This window comes from Panthera leo, chromosome A1, assembly GCF_018350215.1.
Source record: "Panthera leo isolate Ple1 chromosome A1, P.leo_Ple1_pat1.1, whole genome shotgun sequence".
Taxonomy (NCBI): domain Eukaryota; kingdom Metazoa; phylum Chordata; class Mammalia; order Carnivora; family Felidae; genus Panthera; species Panthera leo.
This window is the reverse complement of record NC_056679.1, coordinates 54,954,376-54,976,026: the sequence shown is the minus strand read 5'-3', so window position 1 is coordinate 54,976,026 and position 21,651 is coordinate 54,954,376. Positions and strand designations below refer to the sequence as shown.

Sequence of the window (21,651 nt, the reverse complement as noted above, 5' to 3'; positions counted from 1 at the left end):
GCCTGATGTGGGGCTCAATCTCATGAACCAAGAGATCATAACCTGAGCCTAAATCAAGAGTTGGCCATTTAACTGACTGAGCCACCCAGGTGCCCCAAAATAAAAGTGGTTTTAAAGAATTACTACAATAAAAGCCACACGTTGAAAGTAATCGTATAAAATAATGGAAGCCCTAAGAAAATTTCAGCTTTTAAAATGTTCCTCTACCTGATTAAACTTACCATCAACTCTATTGTGAGACTTAACCAATGTTGACATAATAGGTTCAGATGAGACAATAGGCATCAGTTTTGAATTCATGAAGAAGGGTATTTAAATATGAACTTGACTCCAATATCTTTAACAATGCGAGTCTTTGGTAAGGGATTTTTTTTTTGGAAAACAACTAGGATTACAGGACTGGTGCTTTTATAATACTGCCCCAGGTCATTTTTCAGGGGTATTAATCTTGGGATGAAAGGCAGGAGAAGTTACAGGCTTCTTTTAAGTATGTGTTACCAACTGTATTTGGGAGGTAAGAATTTGAACTCCTTGACAGAGATATTTCAGACACCGGCCTCTTTTATATCTACTCTTTGTGGCACTTATATTTAGAGTCTTTTAAAGCAGTGTAAAAGTTTTGTTTTTATTTATTTCCTCTTTTCTAAAACTTCTTCAGTTGGAGTATTTATTTAGCCAATTCACTATACTGAACTGGCTGTAATATTTGCGTTTGTCCATCATCTTACCATTTCTCTTACCTGTTCGGTTTTCTTTTTCTTCTTCTCTTCTTATAAATGAATCCAGCATGTTTTTACTTATTAATCTCTCCTTTCATTTGCTTGTTCATTACATATTCATTTAATTCTGTTTATTTGTTCTAGAATCACAATGCTCATATAGGACTTGTGAAAATCTTTCCTAGAATTATGTTTCTTTTTTCCATAATGCAAAGTCCTTCCAATACATGGTAGGCAATTAATACCTATCATATTTTGCTGTATTATTGTCATGTAATTAAATTCTGTATAGGTGTTGTCTATAAATAAACATTGTTATTGATTTAAACAGTCAATATTTATTTAGAATTACACAATTGCACCTCATGGTGTTCTTTGTTCTTTCTTGAATTACTGTATTTCCATATGCGATCATTCTCTTTCTCTCTGAAAATAAAATAGGTTTGATTTTTATATTTGATGAAAATCTCCTGGGAATAATTTCTATTATTTTTAGTTTGTATAAAATCCAAACTTTTATTTTAAATAATCATTTTCTTGGCTATAGATTTCAAGCTGTTAAGTTTTCTGTTGTTGTTGTTTTTCTGAACTTTAAAGGTATAATTTTATTTTTCTCTCGGTTTCTGTCATTTCTGCTATTAATCTAAGTTATCAATGTTATTTTTGCTCTATTTTTTTATTCCTTCAATTTTATCAATGCTCTGGTGTAATTTTCTTCATATTTTTTTAAGGTTTCACTGAGCCTTGAAAATTAATGTTTTATTATTTTCATCATTTTCAAGATATTTTCACATATTTTTTGTAAAATTGCTATTAAGCCATTCTACGCCCTCACCCACTAGGATTCTAGTTATATGTACATTAAACCTTTGTTAACACTGTATATCAAATATCTATTTTTTTCCTGCATTTTGCTTCTTTTATATATTTCAGTTTTCATATATTCTAATGACTATCTTTAGTTTTTCTAATCCTTTCTTCTGTTATGACAAATCTGTTATTAAATCAATACATTAGTTTTTTAATGAACAATAAAATTGCATAAATTTAACGTGTACAACATGATGATTTAATATATATATACAAAATGAAGTGATTACTATAGTCAAGCTAATTAATGTCTTTCTCTCACATGGTTACTAATTTCTTGTGCGTGATGAAATCCACTCTCTTACTAAATTTTTTATATTCAACATAGTTTTATTAATTATAGTCTCCAATGCTTTATGTTAGATCTGTAGACTTATTAATCCTACATAATTGCAACTTTGTACCCTTTGATAAACATTTCCCCATTTTTCCTACCTCCTCACCTAGTAGGCACCATTCTTAATTTTACTTGTATTTTCTATTCTAAATTTTCTATGTGACTCTTTCATGTCCCTTTTCATTATCTTATAAGCTTCTCAATTCACTGTATTTCCTTGGACACGTTTCTCAACTTTTTAAGAGACTCTCTGATATATCCAATATTTAGATGGCCTTGGTTTTGTTTGTTGCTGTTTTTTCTTAGTTTTATTGTCTATGTCTTCTGTTTTCCATCATTCGGTCTTCTCTTTTGGCGTTCCTGGTGAGTTTTAATTGACTGCTGTATTTTGCGTATAAACAGCTATTAATTCTTAGGTTTTAGTAGATGATAGAATCTTGGAAAATCATCATGATGAGATTGAATGTAGTGTTTCATGATTTGTTAAAATTGACTTGTATTGGCCAATTTATTTCCAAAAAAAAAAAAAAAAAAATCTCTGATCTTCTGCAACCCTTCTATATTCTCATCTGAAAGAAAGTTTCTAGAATTACCAGAGATCCTGGAAATTGCCATCTCTAAATTCTAAATTTAGAGCTCTAAACTCTGCCTTTTCAGAATGTCAAAATTGCTGAAATCTGTGCTCAGGGTTTAGCCTCCAAGATGTTTTTGTTTGCTTCTTTTCTTTTTAATTTAATGTAATTTAATTTATATTAATTTAATTTGTTTATTTACTCATTTTTTATTTTTAGATTTTATTTAAATCCAAGTTACTTAACATATAATAATTTCAAGAGGTAGAATTTAGTGATTCATCACTTATACCCAGTGTTCATCTCAACAAGTGTCCTCCTTAATGCCCATCATCCATTTAAACCATCCCCACACCCAACACCTCTCCAGCAACCCTCAGTTTGTTCTCTGTATTTAAGAGTCTCTTACGGTTTTCCTCCTTCTATCCTTTTATCTTATTTTATACCTCTCTAACAAGTCAAGAAAGTCCTGAAAATGAAATTGCACTTGAAATTTTAGTCACACTTTTCTAGAGACCACTTCAAGTCCTAGTTGCTTTGGGAGCTCTGACCTCCAACTATTTTTTTCAACTCCCTATCAGATTGTTGCAGGTCTCAGTTACTACTTCCTCATTGATCCCTGTTCTCTGAACCACACATTGGCAAAAACCTTGATGAAAACGTGAAGTAGGATGTGGAAGTCATTGTGGTACTCCACTCTTCTTTCTGGGATTTTTAGACACTTAAGTCATAAATGGCTTGGTTTTTCTCTGAGACTCTCAGGTTTTTCATAATTTAATTCAGATTTTATAATTATTTGGGGTGGATTGCTCATTCAATACTGGCTTTTTTGTCATGGCTGAAAGCATAATTTTCTTGAACCCAAATTTTTGTCACGTGAACCTTTTGAGATTGCTGAGTGCTTTCCTTATTTTCTGAGAATCACAGGGCAATTTAGTCTGAGGGACAAATAACAATAATCCAATCAGAGACTAATTTGAGTCTGAGGTCATTATTTATGCGACCTGATTTCTTTCCAGTTGCCATTATTTCTAGTTATTAGCTCTGCATATTTCAACTGAAAGCCTACAGTGTAGCCTATGGATTCTTTATGTTGATATGACAAGAACTTCATTTTCATCACTGCTATAGAGTGCAACTGCAAAATGCTGTAATCAGTTCCACAGATTCTTTTTAAAAAATTTTTTAATGTTTTTTTTAAATATATTTTTGACAGAGAGAGAAAGAGAGGGAGAGAGAGACAGAGCATGAGCGGGGGGAGGGGCAGAGAGAGGGAGACACAGAATCCGAAGCCGGCTCCAGGCTCTGAGCTGTCAGCACAGAGCCCGTGGTGGAACTCAAACTCATGGACTGCGAGATCATGACCTGAGCCGAAGCCGGACGCTCAATCGACTGAGCCACCCAGGCGCCCCATCCGTTCCACAGATTCTTAACCACTACTTATTATTTGCTTTAAGATAAAAGGTGGCTCTAAATTTAATGCTTATCTCTTCATAATTTCATTCCCAAATCTGTCAAAGTTTGTTTGTATCTCTAAATAACTTCAAGGATAGATAGATAGATAGATAGATAGATACACAGATAGATACATAGATAGAAGGATGATAGATAGATAATATTTGACTTATGATGAGGTTATGTCCCAATAAACACAGTATAAGCTGAAAATATCATGAGTCAGAAATTCATTTAATCTATGAAACATTATAGCTTAGCCCAACCTAATTTAAATGTGCTCAGAACAATTACATTAACCTATAGCTGCGCAACATCATCTAACACAAAGCCTGTTTTATAATATAGTGTTGAAGATCTTGTGTAATTTATTGAACACTGTACTCAAAGTGAAAAACAGTTTGGCTGTATGCATACAGAATGGTTGTTAAGTATATGGGTTGTTTATGCTCATGTGACTGACTGGAAGCTGTGGTTTCCTGCTGCTGCCAGGTATCATGAGAGAATATTTACTACATATTGCTAGTCCAGGGAAAGACAAAATTCAATATTAAAAGTATGGTTTCTATTGAATGTGTGTCGGTTTTTTAGGATTGTAAGTTAAAAACTCATATGTCAGAGGTACCTGGGTGGTTCAGTCGAACTATCTGACTCTTGGTTTCAGCTCTGGTCATGATCTGACTCTTTGTTTGAGCCCCGTGTCAGGCTCCTTGCTGACAGTGCAGAGCTTGCTTGGGATTCTCTCTCTTTCTCTGTCTCCCTCCCCTGCTCATTCCACACCCCCCTCTCTCTTTCTCTCTCTCAAAATAAATAAATAAACTTAAAAATAAATCTTAAGTGAACTGTTGTAAATCAGGGACCATGTGGGGTGTGTGTGTGTGTGTGTGTGTGTGTGTGTGTGTGTTAATATGTGGTTAATATCTTGGTTTTTTTCAGAAGGAAGTTTGTCAAATAAAAGGTAATAATTCTCTATAGTGGAAAACAGAGCTCTCTCCAGCCCTTTTGAATAAACATTGCAACTACTATAGCTAATTTAAACTTCACAAATTTTCATTTTAAGTGTAATTTAATTTCAACTAAACAACAATGTTAATCTCTCAAGTTTACAAGATAAAATTATGTTGACACATATAGAACAAAATAAATATTGGAGACTTTTTATTTTATACTACGAACATTTCAGAAATTTTAGTTACAATTTGTCACCTACAATATCCTTGCAACAAATTGAGCACATGCTTTTTTCAGTTAGAGTTCATCTTATTTCCATGAAAACACATGAATAACAAATAATTCTAATTTAGCAAGTTATGAGCATATTATACAGTATCAAAATTCTGTAATATTATTACTTTGGCATTTTTTTCATTAAGTGAAAGATTTGTATTTCCCATGAAAAGTATGATTAGGAAACATCTAATATATTTTGCATCTCTGTCTCAAATGAAATAGAATTACAGTACTGTTAAGGAGCAACTGAATTATGTTTACTTTCATCCCAGATGTACTGTTGAAAATTATAAGAAGAAAATTTATGTGTGTATGTTTCAAAAGAAATACACTCCTCTCCTTACAGAATTGTCAAGCTCTTCCTAAAGAACTCTGTGGGGAAATTATCGTTCTTATTCATATCGCCTAGATTTTATCACAATTTTTGTTTACATCTGATAATATGCAACTAGTGGTATTTTGCATTAATGCAGAAGGTCAAGAATGTAGAATTCCAGGGCTGGACCATTGCCTTCACTTTCTTGAAGGCTTAAGATCTACCTTGTATGGGTAGATCAGTGTGACCTTACCATAATGAGACTGAAACACCTTCGACAATAGATCTGTGCTTGCATTCTGTACAATGATTTTTTAAAAGACCATTATCATTTATTAGCCACTTACAATGTTCAGGCTCTCTTTTAGGAACTTCAAATCTACTAGCATACTTTCTCCTCAAAATATCTTTAGAGTGTATTATTTTCCTTGTTAGAGTTTTAAGAAAATTGAGACACTGACATGTGAGGCTTGGGTCATACAGTTAGTAAGTGGTTAATCCATGATTCAAAATCAGACAGTCTGACTTGAGGCCATGCTCTTAACTACCACATTAAAATGTCTACTTAGGGGCGCCTAGGTGGCTCAGTTGGCTAAGTGTCCGACTCTTGGTTTCTGCTTAGGTCATGATCTCACGGTTTGTGAATTCGAGTCCTACATTTGACTCTGCGCTGATGGTGCGGAGCCTGCTTAAGCCTGCTTGGGATTCTCTCTTTCTCCCTCTTCTGTCTGCCCCTCCCCCACTTGCTCTCTCACTCTCTCTCAAAACAAATAGACTTTTTTTTAAAAAAGCCTATTTAGATTACTTACTGAATTGTCTAGTTAACCATTTAGAATATAAAGGCAATGTGTGAAATCACCTATTAGACTATTTTGCCAGATGATAAACATCTGTTTTATGGTATACTAATTTGGATCCCTCAATGACAAGTGACAGAAGTGTGCTCTATTAACATAAGAAAATGAGGAATTTATTGAAAGGATGTGTAATACCTCAAAGAATTTGAGGGTAATTTGAAGAGCATTATAGAAGAAATGGCAATAACCAAGGCATCAGTAGGGTCTAATTAACAAGCATTAGTGGAGAATTTCTTTAGAGTATGCAGAGGCATCTATTTTCTGTCTTTACGTTATTGCTCAGAATTCAGATTTCGGTGAGAACTAATATTACTGACATATGACTAATATAATTTGGGCCAAACAGAAGCAGTAAGGAAGGCAGTTAATTAACTATTGTTGTTCTAGGAAGATTGTGTCTATGAGAAAAATCTCATTTTCCAGTTTTTTTTTTTTTTTTTTTTTTTGTGATGCTGTTTCCAGAAAGGTGAAGAATGAATACTGGGAAGGTAAAAGTATCTAAGATTCATTTCATAAAATGAATGCTTCAACACAGGGTTTGAAGAACTATTTGGCTACAGTTGTATCCTACACATAATAGATTATCACCCACAGTTTTGACTTGTTGGGTCAACTAGAGTGTCATTTTTTTAATTGCATAATTATTTTTTTTAACATAACACACAATTTGGATTTGTCTTTCTAATATTTTTGTATCTCTTACAATCTCTGTTTTATTATCAGTTAGTAATTATAATAGTAAAAATTATAATTATAATTATATAGTATATAGCATTATATAGTATTATATAGTAAAAATATATAATAGTGAAAATGACAACCATTAAAAATGTTTTCATTTACCCTTTGTTTAACAATATTTTCTATTAGTCATATAACTCATGTTAGACTCTGTAGTCTGTAGGTAAATTCTAAAAAGGTACAGAAGAGATTATAATATATAAGTTAATTAAGAGCTTTTTTGTATTTTTAATAATTTATAATGATATGCAGTATCAGATTCGTGACTTGAAATTATAAAACAAAAACAAATTGACTTCCATGCAAGTAAAAAGTCAATTATTTACTAATTTAAAAATAACATCATTTCACCGTACTCAAGAATAATGAGATTATGGGAACTTGGAATTTATATAAACTCTGATGAATAGCAAATATTACTGCAATTTCAATATTATTTTATTCATTGTCATTATATAATTTATTATTCTAAACAGGAAATTTTTGAGTCTGAAAGCATTGCTCTTGGGTTACAGATCCTTTATTGGCCTTAAAAGAGAGTAAGAGTTTTTTTAAAGTTTACTTATTTATTTTGAGAGTGTGTGTGTGTGTGTGAGTGGAGGTGGGGGCAGTGCAGAAGGAGAGAGAGAGACAGAGAGAATCCTAACCAGGCTCTGGGCTGACAGCGCAGAGCCCCCAGGGGCTTGAACTCACAAACTGTGAGATCATGACCTGACCTGAAACCAAGAATCAGATGCTTAACCAACTGAGCCTCCCAGGAGCCCCTAGAGGGTAAGATTTTTATAAGTCACAAGAAGAGATTTGAGATAAAGAACTGTGAAAAGTGAAATATCCGAAATTATAGAGAACATTGGCATAGTCAGAGAACAGAGAGTATTAGCAAGGCTAAATATAGTGATAGTAATAGAATTAGTGTGGGAGAATAGAAAGAATCTAATATAAGAGGCTAGTATCTGCATCTGGCTGCCTTAGAGAGTTGTTCTATTTCATTATCCATTTAGCAACTGTCATGGTTAGTAATATTCTTCATTACCTTCTGTATGTATCAGTCCACTAAGTAAAATTTTATAACACTTTTGTCATAGGACAGCTATATGTTTTATTTAGACATCTCATACATATGATTTATAGGAATTTAATATCTGTGTTATCTATTAAAGTTATACAATATTCAGGAATCAGTGAAAGGCTAAATGGACTGAAATGTGTCCTAGGTGACAGGATTTTGAGACATCTTGGTGGAAAAGTTTTGGAGAGTGTCCATCCCTAAATGTTAGGTAAAGATACTATTTGCATGTATGTTCTTCCCAATATCTCTTCTCCTAACTTGCAATGGCAAGCCAATTGTCAAGTCAGTGTGAGGAAGGAATACACTGAAAAGTATATCATGAAACAAGATAGCATCGACCCAAACTCATTAAAAAAAAACCTTCTCTTTTGAATTGGGTCCCTGAGATTAATAAATATTCCTGGGAATCCAGCAGACAGAGGAAAAAGTGAAGGAGTAATAGGGGCTGCCCAGAGCAAAAGGAACATGAATTACAATAATAGTAATAGTTTAGCTTACACTTGAAAATTTAAATTTAGGATAAATTCTAGAGAATCCTGTTCCACATTCAAATAAGTTTTTAACATATCAGTAGACACGTGGGTATCTCTGGGAGTTTTGGTGGAATAATAACAGGATGAAATTTTACTTAAAGAATATTAATGTGGCAGCAGTGTAATAGGAAGATTGAACAGGGAAGCTGGGAGTTGAAGCCAGAATGAAGAATTAGAGTCACTCATAGATTGCATCATTTTAAATTGTTGTTTCTGAGGATGCAAATGTTCAAACATTGGCACTTTCATATGGATTTCTAGACATGATGTAATAGGGTACTAAAGTGATATTATTGAGAGAATAGAATAAAAGAGATAGATGTAAAAAAATCATTGTCAATTTTAAGGATCTTGCTTCACTAAAGTAACAGAGTATGAATCCAAATGCTTTTTGGAGCTTCCTAGGTATGAACCGAACATCTTACAGTTATTGTTCACTGAGTACTCAAGATAAGCCCGATACTGCTACAAGTATCTTATAGATGAGCTCATGGAATTATTACAACAACCTTAAGAGACAGGTACTATTATCATACTCATTCAATAAGTTAGGAAACAGAGGCACAGTGAATATTTCTAACTTGCCCAAGGTAGCCCAGGTAAGATGCAGGACCAGTATTTGAATCCCAGGTGAAACTATAGCTTTGATTAGCTAAAATACACTGGATTAAGTTCCAAAATCATCTAGTCCACATAGAGCATTGAATGCACGGTTTTGTTTTGTTTTGTTTTGTTTTGTTTTTGGCAAGTAAAAGAGTAAGAATTAAAAATAGAACCTAGATTAAATAAAACTAAAAAGTAGATGAAATCTCATTTTCATTCCTAGAAACTCTCAAATTTAACTTAAATCTCAGGATCCTAACACCCTTAATTTATCATTGGTACTTCCACTCAGTTCTCAGCAATTATTCTTCAAAACTACTAAATCTTATTAAAGTCTGTGCCATATTTTCTCTCATTTCAAGCTCTGCCTTCTGTGACCAAACACATAAATTAATTAAAGCTATATTTTTAATGTTCATAATGGTTTCCTTTATTTCTTTATGGAGAATATTTGCTTTGTAATTTGGCTTTGTTGGCCTTAACTTAAAGAAGTAATCTGTTTATAAACTTGAGAAAACATATCCACGTCAGTTACAAAATTGTCAAATCTTACAATAAAGATGACTGACATGTCCTTGTAAATTCTACACCCTAGTGTTTAACTTTCTCAAATTTTAAAACAAGTCTTTGTAAGTATATAGTTATAGCATTAGACAGATAACTGAAGAAAAAAAAAACAAAAATAGAGAACAACATAAACAGAAATTTTTCAGTTATTATAGAATTTAGCTTTTCTAATGTTCTATGAAACACATTCATAAATTAAGGCATAATTTATATGTGAAGCATATTTATAGCTAGGAAATTCATAAATATTTCTCAGCTTGAAAACAATTTTCATAAGTTAATTAATCTTTAATCAGATATAGAAACAATAGAGTCCTTAAGCATATCAAGAAAAAAAATTCTAGTTAAAAAAATACAATACTTCTTTTCCAGTGATTAAATTAATTGCTAAAAACTCCAGTTTACATGGATAATGTAAAAATTTTAGGTATATTCATACACACACACACACACACATACACACACACACACACACACACACAGAAAATGACCAGGTAAGGATCTCAACATTGTGTTACTCTGTCCTTTTTCTCTATGTAACATGTGTTCTTCTGCCTCTTAGTTTCTCTTTAGTTATGGTATTTTCTTCTGTTCATTAATTGTTTTACTGTTTATTTATTTATTTTGAGACAGAGAGCAAGTGGGAAAGGGGCAAAGAGAGAGGGAAAGAAAGAATCCCAAGCAGACTCTACGCTGTCAGCACAAAGCCCCAGGCAGGGCTCAATCTCATGAACAGCGAGATCATGATCTGAGCGAATATCAACAATGGAATGCTTAACCGACTGAGCCACCCACCTGCCCCTCTTCTGTTCATTTAATCATACATCTGTATACAGCTTCTTATGAGTTTCTTCATTTCTTAATTTAGCTTTGTTTTCTTCCAATATTCATTCCTCTATAACTTACTTCAAATTCTAGAAATTTGCCCCATAGTGTTTATATGTTTCATGTCCTTAGCTGAAGAAATAATATTTTGCAATCTCAATGTTTTGTGGGGTAGGGGACAGGAAATGAGCTTCTTTTTATTTACTTAGCTCCCAGCTATGATTTAACTAGATAAGCTGAGAATAAAGTCCCTATAACTTTATTAATATCTTTCTTTAAACTGTGGAATGTATAATGTAATCATATATCTATAGTTACAAAACTCAATATTTGTTTACTGCTTTAGAATTTGTAAGATTTTCACATATAATTTTCTTATAATTTTTCACAACAAAGAAATGTGGACCACTCCTCTCCACCCAATGTTCCCTCCATAATTTTTCTATTATTATTTTCAAATAAATTTTATCATCTAATATGTTGATTCTAATCTATTATATCCATTTCCTTTTTGATTTTGTTTATTTGGTCCCTCTCTACCCCTATCCCACTAATGAATTAAGATTTTTGAGAACAAGTATTTTGTTTTGTTTAGAGCTATGTCTGCAACATCCAGAACATTTAATGGAACATAGCTGGACATCAATAAATTATGGCTGAATAAATATAAAATGAAATTATCCCAAATTTGACTTCATAAGTGAAGAAAAATTAAGGATATAGATTTTTCCTAAATATATAGAGCTATTAGTACAAAGACAGTATTTGACTCATGTTTCCTGCTTCCAAATCCAAAGTCCTTCCAATAAATTTAATTGGAATAAACATCTATTGATTGTTTCCCATTTACATGATTGAACATGTGTTTTTCAAGAAGGTAAAAGGAATCTCTAGTTAACAAAAGTATTCAAAAGAAAAAGGGAAATTATTCTAGAATGTTATTTTCTGGGGTTATTATTTATTTGTTTATTTTACTTCTAGAGAAGATTCCACAATTACTGAGAAATTGAGAGTCATCTAAATAAAGCATCCCAAATTAAAATATATAGCATTAAAATATTGAAAAAGAGAAACCCCTGAGATTCTTTGAAATGACAAGTAGAACATAATTTCCAACAATGGGTTGTCAGTTCCCTATAAATGCAAAGCCTTTCTTTTTTATAAGTGCTAAGTTTCTACAGAAACTCTTATAAAATAAAACTCAAATAAGAAAAGTATCTGAGACAATGAGCTGTAGTTTTAGTAGGGAACTTAAAGTGAATTGGATGTAGTTTAACATTTTATAATCAATGAAAACAGAAAATCATGTACATAGTGCAATTTACTAAGTTGAAACAATGTGACGAAATTATATGTGAAATGAACATATTTTGAAAGAAATGACAAATGTCATTCAGACACTTTTCAGCATGTAACTGCAAAGGAAGTACCCAGCTCATAATTTGGGAAAAATCTCTATATAGTTTTTCAATAAGTAGATCCTTCACAACCTGCTGAGTTTAACATTACCATACTATTTTACTATAGATAGAAAAAAAAGCATTAAAAAAGAAAAGCTAATATTCAAGATTTTTGAATTTTTTACATACTAATTTTAATTATAATGTTTATAAATATTATCCTTTTGAGATATAGTTTAGAAATTACTTTTAAGTTTAGGTCATATATTGCTCATAAGAATAGGTGTTTTATATTATTATGAGTCTTATGAATGAATAGAAGTTTATTTTAGTCAAAATTCCAAATCTTGGGTAACAGAGAATATCAAAATATCATGATTAAATTTACTTTTTAAAGCCAGGTGTTCATGATTCTTTGAAATAATATTATGGTGTTTTCAAGTGAATTAATTATGGTTGCCTTAAAAGAGCAGTGTTTTATTTTGTTTCTTTTTTTAATAGTCATAGAAGAATTTTACTGTTCTCACGTTTAGCTAACTGGAAAATAAAATTAGTTGTCGACTAATCATTCAGTAGAAGATTTGAACCACCTCTTTTTCGTGTTGTTTTTCCTGTAGTTACAGAACTTGGAAAATGAAGAGTATTTCAGAAAATAAATTAATGGAATAATACTCCAATCCCTGGTGAACATTAGTATTGAAGCATATTTTGTCTGGTGCTAGGTGTAGGGATAGATGTAGGAAGGGTACTAAGAGGAAGATATAATATTTTTGGCATATTGTAATTACTTGCAAAGGGAAAAGCAAATATCGCATATGTAATTTTTTCTAACCTTAATGCCTGTTTTTTTGCTCAAATAAAACCTGCAAATAGCAGCTGTATGATTTTATAGAAATAAATTTGCTTTTGAATGCATCTTCAGGACAGCCACTTTTTTCTTCTATGTTACTTTTTTTTTATAAAGAAATAATAACAGCTAACATTTGTTGAATGGCTACTGTGTATCAGGCATTTTCCTAAGCTTGTCATGTATTTGAACTCCTTTAAACCACATGACAGCCATATTCAGTGGAAGCGATTTAGTCCCCCAGTTTTCTCATGGAGGTAGTAAATACCTTCTTTTGATCACACTGATAACATGGCAGAATGAAGTTAGGAATTAATATCAGAAATTTCAAAGCCAAAGGTTAAAAAACACTTACATCAAGATACCTTGAAGCATTAAGATGAATATTCTTACTAGCCATGGTTTTTTGTAACTGTTCTTTAATATTTTATATGAATATGAATTTATTTTAAAATGCGCATTTCTCTGAGAACCTTCAACATTTTTTAGTACTCTAGTTTGAAGCCAGCAATTATATCATGATAGAATATTTTGAAAAATTATTGTTATTTCTGGCACATTTGAAAATTATTTTCTATTTTATTCAGTTACTTTACTTCCCAAATAATGCCAGACTACATTGCCCTTGTAACAAATGTAAACACTGAAAATGAGATAACGCCCTTCTGCTTAGCTTGGTTCACTCATTTAAGTTATATACTACGAAGTGGCATTGCAGTATTATGGGATTTTATACAGATGAGAATAAATTGAACTCATATGTTACTGTGATAATTTTTGTTTACATTAGATATTATCATTTAAATCTTTTCCAAACTTTTGAATGTGATGCTAATTATGATTTGAAGAATATAACTGGCGTGGGCTTTTTTTTTTTTTTTTTTTGGATGTCTGATTTTATTTGTTACCCTTAGAAAATCTTTCCTCCCCCACTGAACTCAGACTCAGAGGTGGAAGCTCTCAGACAGGACAGCCTTTGTCTCTTGCCAGTCTGTTCCTAGTGTTTTTCTTTGGCCTCCTTCATTCTCTTGCCCAAAGGTTTAGCATATTCTGCAGCCTCTTCCTTATTTTTCTTAGTACATTGTTTCTTCAGAGCAACACACGGATGTTACATGGAGTAACAATACGCTGAATTTTGGGTGCTTCGTTGTAGGCTTCTTATCTTTATTTGGGGGCTTTCTTACAACATATTGGCAGACATCATCTTAGATTGAAAAGTTTGCAGATTCTTTTTTCTCCCCTTTTAACAACGACCAAATTGAGAACACTGAGATTGGCATCCACAATGCAACCCCAAGCAGATTTGTGCTTTCTTTGTCCAGGCCTCCTTGGTCAGTAGCAGGAATGCACCTTACTCAGCAGCAGGAGGACATGGCCATGGGTCTAGATACCCTGCTTCATGGAGAAGTCTTGTTTGTCATTGCCATCACTGATTCAGACCTCATAACCCTTCCATTCTTTATCCAGAGCATCAGCAGCAACTTCTGTGGCCATATACTTCCATAAAATGTATAAATTTTGAGTTCATCATCCACTTCAATAAGTTTCTGGAAGGCTGTAGCTGGGAAAGAAATGTTCAGCTTCATCCTATAACAGATTACCACCTCCAAGGTGCCACAAGATGAAGACATGCATGGGCTTCCTTCTGATATATTTTGGAAACAAGGTGTATTTGTAAAAGCCACCCATTCATATATTTTGTTCAACTTCTTTTGGAAGTTTTTTTTTTCCTTTTCCTTTTTCACTTTGTAGAAATATTTGATGCATTCTGCATAGAATTTTTATATATTCGTTGGACACATTTTCTTCTAGGCTTTTAGTTATATATATTTCATTTGTAAAATATCTTTTGAAGTATAGAAGTATTGATTATTTGACTTGTTAGTTTTCTTTAGTCGAATTGATCAATCTTTTTTTGTTTTAATGAGAGCAGGGATAAGGTCTCTCATGTTTACAAATTCCTAGTATTTATACTAGACTTCAGAACAAATTAAACTTGCAAAATGTATTTTATGAAAAAAATAATAAATTATCCTATAATATTATAGATTTACATTTTTCTTTTTTTAATGTTTATTTATTTATTTTGAGAGAGAGAGAACACAAACAAGGGAGGGGCAGAGAGAGGAGAGAGAGAATACCAAGCAGATTCAGTGCTGTCAGCACAGCGCCCGATGTGGAGCTCAATCCCATGAACCATGAGACCATGACCTGAGCCAGGATCAGAATCAGGGACTTAACCAACTGAGCCACCCAGGCACGGCTATAGTTTTACATTTTTCAAACTTTTTTGTTTTTAAGTTAATTTGATTTTATTTTTGATAACAGTGTGAAATAGGATCATTTCCCCCAAATAGGTCCTCTCATACAATTTTATGAATAAAAAATCATTTACCTACAGATTGATAACACTATTACACACAATTTCATTTGTCAAAGAAAAATTATACTGTATAATATAAGTTAAACAGGCAAGAGAGACTTAAAGAGGGAGACTTTATTTAGAAAAGAAGGCAAAGCAATAAAGGAGAGAAACTGAATCCAACCTCCACTGAAACAAAAGGCAGAGGTTTTTAAGCACTGAAGTGAGTTAGTGGAAAAGAACTGGAAGACATTAGGGGAGAAATTGGCCAATGTGTTTGCTAATTGGTGCTTACTGAAATAAGGCTCCTATCCACCCACAATGACTGAGAGACAGGGGCTCCATCTCTCTTGATGACCACATTTCATAGGGATACCTCCCAGGTCCTCAAGAAAGGCATTTCTGGGTTGTAAATTTTGAAAAAAAAAAAACACATCTCAAGGAGCAGAGAAAGAATTTAAAAATTTTCTGATGTAAATGTTCTGAGAAAAGGGAGATCAGGATCCTAGATTCAAGAAGAAACCTGTAGAAAGTATAGTCAAGCTGAGGAGAATGTTGCAGCTGTCTTGGTCACATTATAAATTAAATCTCTTTCTGGACTCTATTCTGTCACATTAATAAAAGTGTTTATTTCTGAATCACTTCTCATTAATTACTATTGCTGCTGATACTTTACCATCTAGACATCAAAAACTCCTTTTTGTTTCCTTCTTTTTATCAAACTCTTTTTTTTTTGACAATTTTCTTGTTGAAACAAGTTTAATTCCAGTTTGTAAAGTTCTTTGAAAGATTGTGTTGAGCACTGCATTGAGTATAAAAGACACTGATGCTCCCTTTATACAAATTCCATTCTTCTCTTATTCCATGTTAAAACCCACCATTTTTCCCAATACAATAATATACTCTGTTAAAGAGAAAAAAGCAAAACATTTGTCAGTGTCAGATAAATGCTGGCCAGTGATTAGTAAGTGAAATTCCACGGAAAGTATCTGGGATAATTTTGTTTTGTCAGTCTGGGTTCTACTGCTTCCTTATCATTACTTCATTTATTTTTTCCTTGCCAGGAAGGCAGGAGAGAAGTTGATGTTGGAATGAACATCAGCAGTCAGAGTAGAACCACCCAAAGATTCACACCACTACATCTACTTACATTTTGTTCCCAGCTGTTAACCTAAAAATTATTTATGCTCCACTCAAAACCAAACCCTTCCATATGTACCCTGGATTCTAACCTATTTCATCTGCATAAGGACATCAGTGAAAAAACAGTTTTTCATACACAGGTTTATGTGTATACACATACCTACATACAGAATCATATATATATATATATATATATATATATATATATATATATATATATATATATATTATAGGCATAGGTATAGGTATATTTTCCCCAACTATGGCTATAATTATTTGATTCCCCTTGAGCAAAACACACGTCAAAAAATATAAAATAATTATGTAATTTTATTAGCATCAATACTTTCCCCATTCCTGCCTAACTCAACACCAATCTTTCTAAATTCACCACATTATAAAGACTGTGTAACTTATCAAAATACCAATTAATCAATACCACTAAACCTGAAGTCAATTCTCTTAATTTTTTGCAGAATATCTCAAGAATACTTGATACAGTCCTTAAATCTATTCATTTCTTTTTCAGGTCATTTTATTCTTTTAGTTTTCCTTTTAATTCAGTAGATACTCCTTTAAAAAGATTTGTTTTGGTTTCTCCTCTTCTGTACAACCTTATATTCTTACACTGTTTCAGAGCTCCATTCTTTTTTTAAATTTTTTTTTTAAGATTTATTTTTGAGACACAGAGAGAGAGAGAGAGCAGGGAGGGTCAGAGAAAGAGGGAGACACAGAATCTGAAACAGGCTCCAGGCTCTGAGCTGTCAGCACAGAGCCTGATGCGGGGCTCGAACCCACGGACCCGAGATCATGACCTGAGCTGAAGTCGGAGGCTTAACCGACTGAGCCACCCAGGCGCCCCTCAGAGCTCCATTCTTAATCCTTCCTCCACCTGCATGTATTTCTTGTAGATAAGTTTCTGTACTAAGACTTTAAATGACATCTGTATAATCATGACCTCCACATTTTATCTCTACTATAGACAGTCCCAGACTTGTATATGTATCTCCTTACTTGAGTTTTGTCTAACGGAGTGTCAGAGTGAATTCCTGACCTACCCTGACACTACCCAGCATCCTATCCCAGTTGATGGCAACTCTGTCCTTCAGAGATTTATTGATTACACAATAATTTAGAGTCATTGAGATTTCTAACTTACATTTACAGAGCTACAACCAGCCCTCAAAAGGAATCTGTTTATCTTCAAAATATGCTTCTGCTGAGATTAATGCCAGAGAAAGATAGAAGGAAACTGGGATATTGATCTTTTCATGGAACAGCTTCACAAATCATTATAAGCTCTGTCCAGAATTTTTGAATGAATAAAATAAACTCTGATTTTGTTATGTTACTGTGAACGCATATATATCATAAGTCATCAAATTTAATCTTAAGTGAAATAGAGAATTGTTTTCTGTACAATATTTAGTGCATCCTTCCATGAACATCTTATATATCTCACTGTGTCCTTTAGTGATACATTCATACTTCTCTTTATTATATTCTAGTATAATTCCTATAAAATTATCCCTGGAAACTTCATAGGTGTTGCTGTAATTACTAATACATATACTCTTTCTTCTTTTATTTTTTGTTAGATTTTTAAAAAGTTGTTAATAGTATACTAGGAGTGTCCGAGTGGTTACGCATTAGCTTGGCCTTTCAGCATAATATTTAATAGAAGTCATGATAGTAATATTTATATCATTTAACTTAAAAAATATTAAGTCTGTTACAAATCATGATGTTTTCCATATTAAGACTTTATCAAATAAGGTCTCTTTTGCTAACTAGTTTTATGTTTTATTTTCTTTAATTAATTTGGTATATCTTAATTATATATTTTTTTTCTGTATTTTAAGATAGTCTTAATTTATCTACTTTAACTGATGATATGATAAATGTACATTCTTACCATTCTGTGAGTGTCTTTTGTTCTCAATTAGACCTTAACACAAAAGACTCAGGGAGAACTTGTATATACTTATGTTATCTTGGGTTGAAGTTCTTCTTTTTTACTCAACCATATTGTCTTGCAAGTCTAGTGTGTGAACACTCTGCTGTCTGCCTACTCATGTATTCTACCTTTCCCTTAAGAGTGGAACAGTGTAGGGTCACCTGGGTAGCTCGGTTGGTTAAGCATCCAACTCTTGATTTCAGTTGAGGTCAGGATCTCACAGTTGTGAGATTGAGCCCCACGTCAGGCTGAACTTGGAGGCAGCTTAAAATTTTCTCTCTCTGCTCCTCTCCCCTGCTCACTCTTTTTCTCTCTCTAAAAGAGAAAGAAGGAAAATGGGGAAAGGAAGGAAGGAAGGAAGGAAGGAAGGAAAGAAGGAAGGAAGCAGGGAAGGAAGGAATGGTGGAGGGTGACTTGGAGCTAGAACTTTATCCCATCCCAACTCACTAAGTGGAAACACTATTGTCTGTGAACACATCTCCGCATTGAAAACTGCTAAGAATTTAGAAAATTGTGAACAGATTAGGGATTTTGTCTGATTTCCTTGTTATAAAAATATCGATATGATTATAACCACATTTTGAAGATTGCTGATTCTATTTATTTTTGGGACAGAGAGAGACAGAGCATGAAAGGGGGAGGGGCAGAGAGAGAGGGAGACACAGAATCGGAAACAGGCTCCAGGCTCTGAGCCATCAGCCCAGAGCCCGACGCGGGGCTCGAACTCACGGACCGCGAGATCGTGACCTGGCTGAAGTCGGAGGCTTAACCGACTGCGCCACCCAGGCGCCCCGAAGATTGCTGATTCTAGACTGGTGTTAATGATAGACTAAATTGCAACTTTAGACTGTTCTTATTTTCTAAGCCACATTTATGGAATTAGCTTGCACCGTATTCCATTATCTGTCTCATCCTTACTATGTCATGCTGGATCCATCATTCCAACATGTTTCATGCCAGTTACCAAATATATCAGACCTCCTGTCTTACCTAAGTCTGAATATAAAAGTAACAGTGTGTGTTTGAATGTATGTTTGTCACATGACTAAAGAAGTATGTTTTGTTTTCACTACAAGATCCTAGTAGAATTTTAACAAATTGAAAATTTAAGATTTTGCTCTCAAGACTAATTTAATAAATTAGTCTTTAATATTTATATTGTGCATTATTTAAAAAGCCTTGCACTTTCCACTCTTTGGCTGTAATAAATATATAAATTTGATTTTACTTCAATGAGAAATTCAAGGATTTCCTAACATAACCATGCTAAATTGTTTTCTCATTGGTGCGTGGTACCTCTTATAAGGCTAGTGGTTGTAAACATTTAAAACGCATGGGCATTTCAAATGTGAATAGGTCACTTAGTAATTTGCAATTCTTCACTTTCAGTATCTTTTCCTTAAACTAACACTTCCTATATTGAACACTACTTTAATACAACATAGCATTCATTTGTCAGGCATCCCAACCACTCTGATGAAAGACAGAATGATAGGATATCTAAATTCCAATTAAATGCACTGCTGCACTCTAATCCTGCACTCAAGAAACTGGGAACAAGAGCCACATGCTGTGACCTAAATGATGCTTTGATTGATAATGCATGGCCTTTCCTCTAATTTTTAAACATGTAACTGAAATGGAAAGATACTGTAATCATAATCAATTTGTGCTTGAGAAATGAACCATATTTAGAAGGCAAATATTACTTAAGCAGATTTTTTCAGGGAGGGAGTTTGTGTATTCAGAATTTTTCATATTATATGAAGATAATGTAGCAATCAGTTTTTGCTTTAAGCTGTATGTTTAAAGTCTTTTGTAAAAGTTCTGTTTCCATCAATGAAAAATGAGGTAGCTGAATCCAGTTTGCTTCTTTGTTACTGGAGACTTCAAATGAATTACCACAGGAACAACAATGCTAAATCATTGATGCAAAGTGAGAATAATTAAATGAGACTTAGTGAGTGCGAAGTGATATGAAAAAGAAAGAAACTTTTAAAGAATATTTTATTTAATGACAGATTATTAATTTGAAATATAATTGAAATATTAAAATGCAATTAGTTTTGAACATCAATTTCTAATATTTATATTAAAAAGAAAAATAAAGAATAGAATACTTCCAATAGTTTTAGATAATAATTTGGCAAATTTCAGCACAATAACTTTGGAAAATTGTTTTGAGTTATTTTTAAAACTTTTTAAATAAATTATTTTGATTATCTCATTTGAAAACCACTAATGGACACAAATATTAAAATTTAGTCACATGTAATTTGAAATGATCTCCACAAAAAAACATACAGCTCATGTTTCATGGTAACAGATGAAATTGTTTCATTAACTCTTCTTGATGAATGCTAGCTCAGAATTAGACTGTGTGCTCTGCCTAATCAGTCAGCCCCCTACTTTCCCTCTCCATTGCCTCCTACTCTAACCTTCCTTGTAGTTATGAAAATATCCACACCCAGGAATAATGAATCTGAAAATAGGGAGTGTTTCTATATTACATTTAGCAATAGAAAATATTTCAATGAATTCTTCCTGAGTAATATATCCAAGTGAATTTTGTATGTGTGTGGTTTGTTTAATTTTTTTTTTTTTTTGCCTTATTCTATCAACAATTCCAAATAGCAATTCGTTGTTTGAAGAAAATGAAAAGTAGGCTGGAGGTTCCATTACATACATTGTAGTAAACCCAATATATTATAACGTATTATCAATGCAATACAGTTATAACAAGTTATCACTATCCAGTTGAATTCCACACATTTATTTACCAACAACATTTTGCTAGATGATCAGTTTCCAAATTGTTTTTCTTGGTGACTGGCTGAATTGACATGTTGTTAACACACTTGTTTCCTCACTCCCTTTTAACTATTTCATATATTGAGGGGAGTTTTTAAAAGTTTGACTAATTCTTTACAACAAGAAATTTGGAAATTGTTTTCATTCTATTGTACAATAGTTTTATAAAATTTTCATATTATATAAAGAGCTTATGGGAGCATTATGGATAGCAAAAAGTAAAGAAATGTTGACTACAACTGTCCAGATATTTAGTTCCAGCTGTGTAATAATTTTGGCCAAATCATCTTAATATTCTCAAAATTCTGTTGTTTTATGGGCTCTGCTTTTAAAGTTTTCATATTTACAGTGTGTGACTTTCAAAGTTTCATCCATGTTTTCCTTTTTTGAAGATACATTCAAATATTGTGATGGCTGAATACATGCAAATCATTGTT

General features: G+C 32.8%; 1 pseudogene; it reads right to left on the bottom strand.

Annotated features, from left to right (window-relative positions):
• Positions 1 to 13,851: 13,851 nt before the first annotated feature.
• On the bottom strand, positions 13,852 to 14,527 carry LOC122229383 (annotated as a pseudogene).
• Positions 14,528 to 21,651: the final 7,124 nt, after the last annotated feature.